This window comes from Aegilops tauschii, chromosome 2 (genome assembly GCF_002575655.3).
Source record: "Aegilops tauschii subsp. strangulata cultivar AL8/78 chromosome 2, Aet v6.0, whole genome shotgun sequence".
NCBI lineage: Eukaryota > Viridiplantae > Streptophyta > Magnoliopsida > Poales > Poaceae > Aegilops > Aegilops tauschii.
This window is the reverse complement of record NC_053036.3, coordinates 378,961,592-378,970,314: the sequence shown is the minus strand read 5'-3', so window position 1 is coordinate 378,970,314 and position 8,723 is coordinate 378,961,592. Positions and strand designations below refer to the sequence as shown.

Below are 8,723 nucleotides of genomic sequence, written 5' to 3'. Positions count from 1 at the left end.
CTTGTATATAGTGTTGATTTTTTTCCACCAAGAATACTATAGAACTTACTTCTTGGCCAAACTATTTACGCGAGACAACGGAAGGTCAAGTTTGTTTCAAAAAAACTTTGAGAATTTTTTGAATTTCGTAAATTAAATTTTTTTCCGTACAGGGTGTATAGAAAAGGTATTTTTAATAAACAATGCACCAACCAGCATCAGACATATAGCTGCCAAAACAGTCTCGTGAAGGGAAAAGGAAAAGAAAGATCAAACACAAAAAATAAAGGGGATTCCTTGTGGGGACATGACACGGCAAGCCCACAAAATAGAAAACAGAACAGGTTGAGGGAGCTTATAAAACACAACTAATTAGGATCTGGAGGTGGCGGGGATGGGGTGGCGAAATCTTAAGCGCCAAAGTCTTGAATCGATCGGTAAGCCTGTCCATGGCAGCACACTCCGGCAGGCCACTAAGAGGCTTTCACAAATGCAGAAAACCACATAATTTGAAAATTGCATCAGTCGCGCGCGATAGGGAGAATGCTCAATGAGAAGCTTGTTACAGATCATGCATAAGGTCCAAGTAATGGTCCCAATACCAAACCACATAATGCGTCTAGTAGCTGCAGAGGATGCACATAATTCAGCGTAAAGATTGGGGAAATTCGGATCGCACCAGTACTGGCCAACTACTTCCCGAAAGCAACTCCCTAAGATCTGAGTCGTAACACAAGAGAATAGCATATGATACCACCTCAGAGAAGGGACATAGACCATCTCTAGGACCATGGCTTTTGCGATCCTCAAACCCTAAAGGAATACACCAAGGATCCATTGCCAGCCCAAAGTTGGGTGAGAGGTTCAGGGCCCGGAGACGCTGCCACCACTTGTGAAAGGGAGCGAGTCAAGAACCGCTTGTTGGCCCCGAGCCGCCAGGAGACATGGTCTAGTTAAAGGCTTGGGGTGTGAAGAGCAACACACTCCAACAGGCTTTCCCACTCATCCCATTCAGGATGGCAGAAAGCGCGACAAATAGCGAGGCGCCCAAGATGATTTTGGGCAGCCTCAAACAAAATGTGGGGAACTCACATATGACGAAAATAGATGGGAACCGAGTAGCAAACGGACTATCACGTGTCCACCGGTCAAACCAGAAGAGGATGGATGAACCTGAGCCCACATAAATCGAGGTGCCAATGTGTAAGATGGGCATGAGTTGGATCACAGATTGCCAGAATTGAGAGCCACTCGACCGTTGACAGTCAAGTGCCTAACCCCTCAGTAACTTGGCACGAATAATAGTGAGCCATAGCACACCCTCATTATTCATGATATGACACATCATTTAGAAAGCAAGGCTACGTCAATCCGTTTGGTGGAGATTATCCCTAGACCGCCTTGATCCTTAGGCTTACACATATTCACCTATTTCACCATGTGATATTTCTGCTTGTGGATTGATACATATCAGTCTCCTAATGAAGGCTCTCGTGGAGCATATACAAGCCCATGATAAACATGGGCAAGCTCTACACGGATGAATTATTTAAAATTTTCCTTCCCCCTTGGAAAGCCACCTACCTTGCCAGGACTCGACTCTAAATTGGATCTTCGTCACCACCGGACAATAGGGATCCTCAGATAAGATGTGGGGAAGGACCCTAGCCAACAATTAAGCCGGGAAGAAATACTTTGCCGAAAATCCTCAGAGTACCTGTGACGCCCCGATTCAATCGTACACTAATCATATACACAAATGTGTACGATCAAGATCAGGGACTCACGGGAAGATATCACAACACAACTCTAGACACAAATTAAAATAATACAAGCTTTATATTACAAGCCATGGGCCTCGAGGGCTCGAATACATAAGCTCCAAAGCAAACGAGTCAGCGGAAGCAACATTATCTAAGTACATACATGAGTTAAACAAGTTTAGCCTTAAGAAGGATAGCACAAAAGCAACAACGATCGAAGAGGCAAGGCCTCCTGCCTGGGACCTCCTAACTACTCCTGGTCGTCGATGGTCTCCACGTAGTAGTAGGCATCCTTCGGGCAGTAGTAGTCGTCTGCGGTGGCATCTGGCTCCTGGGATCCACCATCTGGTTGCAACAACCAGAAAGAAGAAAGAAGGGGGAAAATGGGTAGAAAAGCAACCGTGAGTACTTGTCACACCCACGATGCGGCTATATCTCGCACGTGTCGAGGCACGACTTAGAGGCATAACCGCATTGTTGTTTTGTCGCAAGAAGGGTCATCTTCACACAATCCCATGTAATGAACAAGAATGGGATAAAGAGTTGGCTTACAATCGCCACTTCACACAATACATAAATAAATTCATACATCATTCAAGATACACACATAGACCGACTACGGTCAAATCCAAATAAAAAGAAGATAACCCCAAATGCTAGATCCCTGATCGTCCCAACTGGGCTCCACTACTGATCAACAGGAAACGAAACACAGTAATGGCCAGGGTCTTCGTCGAACTCCCACTTGAGCTCGGTGGCATCACCTGCACTGATCTCATCGGCACCTGCAACTGTTTTGGAAGTATCTGTGAGTCACGAGGACTCAGCAATCTCACACCCGCGAGATCAAGACTATTTAAGCTTATGGTAGGAAAGGGTAAGGTGGTGAGGTTGCAGCAGCGACTAAGCATATATGGTGGCTAATATACGCAAATAAGAGCGAGAAGAGAAGCAACGGAACGGTCATCAACTAGTAATGATCAAGAAGTGATCGTGAACTCCTACTTACGTCAAACATAACCCAAAAACCGTGTTCACTTCCCGGACTCCGCCGAAAAGAGACCATCACGGCTACACACGCGGTTGATGTATTTTAATTAAGTCAAGTGTCAAGTTCTCTACAACCGGATATTAACAAATTCCCATCTGCCACATAACCGCGGGCACGGCTCTCGAAAGTTTATACCCTGCAGGGGTGTCCCAACTTAGCCCATTATAAGCTCTCACGGTCAACGAAGGATATTCCTCTCCCGGGAAGACCCGATCAGTCTCGGAATCCCGGTTACAAGACATTTCGACGATGGTAAAACAAGACCAGCAAAGCCGCCCGATGTGCCGACAAATCCCGATAGGAGCTGCACATATCTCGTTCTCAGGGCAACACCGGATGAGTCTAGCTACGAGTAAAACCAGCCCTCAAGTTTCCCCCAGGTGGCCCCGCAGGCAGCTCGGTTCGGACCAACACTCGAAGGAGCACTGGCCCGGGGGGTCTAAAATAAAGATGACCCTTGAGTCTGCAGAACCCAAGGGAAAAAGGCTTAGGTGGCAAATGTTAAAACCAAGGTTGGGCCTTGCTGGAGGAGTTTTATTCAAAGCGAACTGTCAAGGGGGTCCCATAAATCACCCAACCGCGTAAGGAACGCAAAATCAAGGAACATAACACCGGTATGACGGAAACTAGGGCGGCAAGAGTGGAACAAAACACCAGGCATAAGGCCGAGCCTTCCACCCTTTACCAAGTATATAGATGCATTAATTAAATAAGAGATATGTTGTGATATCCCAACATAAACATGTTCCAACATGGAGCAATCTTCAACTTCACCTGCAACTAGCAACGCTATAAGAGGGGCTGAGCAAAAGCGGTAGACCAGAAACATTTTTTGTAATTCCGAATTTATAAAACATAAACATTGTTTGAATTTGTGAACGAATAATTTAAATACAGAAACATTTTGAGAAATTTTGAACAAAATTTGAAAAGTGGATATTTTTTGAGACTGTGAACAAATTTTGAAATCAAGAACATTCTTTGAAATTCCAAACAATATTTGAAATTTTCAACAAGTTTGAAAAGAAAATACGAAAATTTTAACAAGAAATAGAAAAAAGGGAAGAAAAGAAAAGAAACAAAAAAAATAGAAAATGGACCAGGCTTGTCGGGCGTGCGCAGTGTGCAGACCCGACGGTTTGCCTCCTTGTGCTGCAAATACTGCGTTCCATTGCTTTCTTGGGAAGTACTATTTTTTTAGACATACTTTTTTTAGAAACACCTGCAACTTTATTAATAGTCATAAAATTACAGGTACACTGATATGGATCTAAGATCCAAGAAAATGCAAAGTAACTCCTATGACTAAGAATTAAAATGAATTCTCTTGTAAACACCTTCTTCACGGTATCAATCTCTGTTCGAAGAAATACTTCAAAGACTTTGGTAAAGAGTCTGCAATAATACTGGAGCAACGATGTTGTCACTGTTTCACCCACATGAATATTACCAATAATGGTTTTTGAAAACGCCTTGAGTCGCCCATCAAGAAAGATGGAAACCTTGATCGTATTTGGGCCGGGATGATCCCCTAAAAGTGCAGGTCTTCGAATCACTATATCTTCATCATCGTGCCGATGAAAAATTTCACTTCTTAAAAGTGTACATTTTTAAATTTGAGAACATTCTTCATACACAAGGTGAATATTTTTAATGCAGGTGTGAACATTTTTTTAAAAATCAAGCATTTTATAAACACGAATATTTTCTTTAATTCTGAACACTTTTTGGATTTTGTGAGCATTTTAAAACGAAAAGAAAACAGGAAAAAATAAAATAAATGTGACACCCGGATAATTAAGCTACAATAACCTATGCTAATGATGCCACATCACCTCTGTTAGAGTTGCTAATCTCGCATTAGTTCAAAAAACCGATTCAAAATCCAAATTCAAAAACAAGCCAAACGATAAAAGTTTTTAAAACATTAAAACTTAAATGTTCGGGTTGTGCCAAATAATGCATAGGTAATTATGGCAGAGAAACAACACCTTTATAAAATATTAAAATACTCTAAAATGAATAAAACAGGGGCTAAATCAATTATTTAAATGCTTTTAGGATAGTAAATGAATACAAACTAATTAATTAATGTGCCAAATTATTTGTGGCAGTGGTATGTTTTGAAACACTATTTTAGGTGCTACTGTGGTATTTTATAAAACTAAGTTTATTAGAATATAAACAAAAAACAATAAAAGGCAATAAACAAAAGAAAAATCAAAACTAAAAGAAAAGACAAAAGGCCCCCCCCTGGGCCGTTCGGCCCAACTGGGCATCCAGGCCACCGGCCAGCCCAACTAGCCACCGTCCCCTTCCTCCTGTTCATAGGGGGGATCGTGGCAGAGATCCCCCGGCTGTGGCCGGGGCATGTCGCCGTGGCGGCCATCCTCGCCTCCCCGACGGCTACAAGAGCCCCCAGACGCCCTCGTCCCCTGGATCGAACCCTAGCGCCATTCCCTCCTTCCCCGCGCCACTTTTCTTCTCCCCTGCGCACACCCGAGCACCTCGTCGCCATGGCCGTCGTCGATTCACGCGCCCACCATCGACCTCGGGCCCAAGGACCTTGTCCAGAAGAACCGGCACCGTCTGCTACATCGCATATGCCGACCAGGTCGAGTTGGGATCCCCATCAACGAGCGCATCATCGTCTTCTTCCTCTGCCCGTCGGCGATCTCCTTCGATCCGCTGCCGTTCGTCCACCCCAGCGTCCACGAGCCGTCCGCACGACCTCAGGGTGAGCACCACAGAAAAAGCCCCCTATTTCCTATTTGATTCCACCCCGTAGTTGCTATCCCACCTGTAGCCGACCCCGTTGTTCGCCTTGGCCGCTAGCTCGACCGTGTCGAGCTCGGCGAGCCTCGAGCGCCTCTGCCCCGTGCTCTCGCATGCCTATGGCCGTCGTCGTTCCGCCGTGGCCGCGCGCTCGCCGCGCCCGCACACGCCCGTGGCTGCACTCCCGCGAGCCCCTGACAGTCGGCCGTGTTCCCCGTGCACGCCTACCCCTGCCGCTGCTTGCTACTGCTACTGTGCTACCTACCGCTGCTCTGTTGGCCGCGTAGCTGCTGCTGCTGGCTGCGCTGCTGTACTGCCGTTGCTGCTATATTGCTTAGCTGCTTAGTTCCTGCCGCTTTAGCTGCTGCCGAGCGTTGCTTGCTTCTGCTAATGGACATGGCCGTGGCTATGCTATGTGTGTGGGTGTGCACAACCATCACTGGCCGGCCGTGCAATTAGATTAGGGACTAATTAGTAGTACTAGCTAGGTTAGTTACTACACTATGACATAGGGCCCCACTGTTAATTAAAGAAAATGACTAATCTAATTAAGCTAGAGAAAATGACAAGTGGGACCCACAACACTATTCACCTTTTGACCAGTCAACTTTGACTGGGTCAACTCAGTCAATGACCCGACCTACCAGCCTGATATGCAACACCCTAGGAACATTTCTGTGTACCCATAGCAATTTAACATTTAATTTTCAAATTAAAACAATTTAGAAAATGATTTAAAACTTTGATAAATCATAGAAAATAAACCGTACCTCGGATGGGAAAACTTTGTACATGAAAGTTGTTCAGAACGACGAGACGAATCCGGATACGCAGCCCGTTTGTCCGCCACACATCCCTAGCATAGCGAACACACAACTTTCCCCCTCCGTTTCATCTGTCCGAAAACGCTGAACACCGGGAATACTTTCCCGGATGTTTTCCCCCTTCGCCAGTATCACCTATCCTTGCGTTAGGTCACCTCTAGCACCGCGTATTGCCTTGTTACGCTTTGTGATGCTTTGATTGCTCTATTATTTATTGTGTTCCCCCTCCGTTACTTCTTTCCGGTAGACCCCGAGGCTGCCGGTGACCCCCAGTTCGACTACGGTGTTGACGACCCATCCTTCTTGCCAGAGCAACCAGGCAAGCCCCCCCGCTTGATCACCAGATATCGCCTATTCCTTATCTATACTGCTTGCATTAGAGTAGTGTAGCATGTTACTGCTTTCGGTTAATCCTATACTGATGCATAGCCTGTCATTGTTGCTACAGTTGTTACCCTTACCTGCTATCCTACTGCTTAGTATAGGATGCTAGTGTTCCATCAGTGGCCCTACACTCTTGTCCGTCTGCCATGCTATACTACTGGGCCGTGATCACTTCGGGAGGTGATCACGGGTATATACTATATACTTTATATACATGACACATGTGGTGACTAAAGTCGGGTCGGCTCGTTGAGTACCCGCAAGTGATTCTGATGAGGGGGCTGAAAGGACAGGTGGCTCCATCCCAGTAGAGGTGGGCCTGGGTTCCTGATGGCCCCCGACTGTTACTTTGTGGCGGAGCGACATGGCAGGTTGAGACCACCTAGGAGAGAGGTGGGCCTGGCCCTGGTCGGTGTTCGCGGATACTTAACACGCTTAACGAGATCTTGGTATTTGATCTGAGTCTGGCCATTTGGTCTATACGCACTAAACAACTACGCGGGAACAGTTATGGGCACTCGACGTCGTGGTATCAGCCGAAGCTCTTCTTGACGTCAGCGACGGAGCGGCGCGCGCTGGATTGGACTAGAACGCCTGCTAGGCTAGGTCTGCTTCCGGCCGCGTACGCAACATGCAGGTGTGCAATGGGCGATGGGCCCAGACCCCTGCGCGCATAGGATTTAGACCGGCGTGCTGACCTCTCTGTTGAGCCTAGGTGGGGCTGCGACGTGTTGATCTTCCGTGGCCGGGCATGACTCAGAAAAGTGTGTCCGGCCAAATGGGATCGAGCGTGTTGGGTTATGTGGTGCACCCCTGCAGGGAAGTTTAACTATTCGAATAGCCATGTCCCTCGGTAAAAGGACGACCCGGAGTTGTACCTTGACCTTATGACAACTAGAACCGGATACTTAATAAAATACACCCTTCCAAGTGCCAGATACAACCCGGTGATTGCTCTCTAACAGGGCGACAAGGAGGGGATCGCCGGGTAGGATTATGCTATGCGATGCTACTTGGAGGACTTCAATCTACTCTCTTCTACATGCTGCAAGATGGAGATGGCCAGAAGCGTAGTCTTCGACAGGATTAGCTATCCCCCTCTTATTCTGGCATTCTGCAGTTCAGTCCACTAATATGGCCCTTTACACATATACCCATGCATATGTAGTGTAGCTCCTTGCTTGCGAGTACTTTGGATGAGTACTCACGGTTGCTTCCCTCCCTCATTTCCCCCTTTTCTTTCTACCTGGTTGTCGCAACCAGATGTTGGAGCCCAGGAGCCAGACGCCACCATCGACGACGACTCCTACGACACTGCAGGTGCCTACTACTACGTGCAGGCCGCTGAAGACGACCAGGAGTAGTTAGGAGGATCCCAGGCAGGAGGCCTGCGCCTCGTTCGATCTGTATCCCAGTTTGTGCTAGCCTTCTTAAGGCAAACTTGTTTAACTTATGTCTGTATTCAGATATTGTTGCTTCCGCTGACTCATCTATGATCGAGCACTTGTATTCGAGCCCTCGAGGCCCCTGGCTTGTATTATGATGCTTGTATGACTTATTTATGTTTTAGAGTTGTGTTGTGATATCTTCCCCTGAGTCCCTGATCTTGATCGTACACATTTGCATGCATGATTAGTGTACGGTCAAATCGGGGCGTCACAATAAATAACCAAAAATAAAATGTAAAGAAAATAACAGAAAAAAGGAAGGCAAAAATAGACTGAAACCTTCTAGAAGGTTCCCAAAACAGATTTATGTAGAAGCTACATTACCTAATTGGGCCGACACATTTAGCTTGCTTGTTCCTCTACCCCGTGTGATTGATTGATAATGTCTTCAATGAGTGACACATAGGTTTTGCCAGTTTTGTTGGGAGCTTCTATTTCACGCCTTTTGCGGCAAGTTGCAGCTTAAACGCTCGCTCGTTCGCTCGTGGGCTATGGCTTC

The 8,723-nt window shown here is 46.4% G+C and overlaps 1 long non-coding RNA gene across 1 annotated transcript; it reads left to right on the top strand.

Moving 5' to 3' along the window:
* The first annotated feature begins 5,143 nt into the window (after nt 1-5,143).
* LOC141041690 (uncharacterized) lies at nt 5,144-8,345 on the top strand. Its single transcript, XR_012202779.1, has 3 exons — nt 5,144-5,530; nt 6,640-6,711; nt 8,040-8,345. It is a non-coding gene; the product is annotated as an uncharacterized lncRNA (long non-coding RNA).
* Nucleotides 8,346-8,723: the final 378 nt, after the last annotated feature.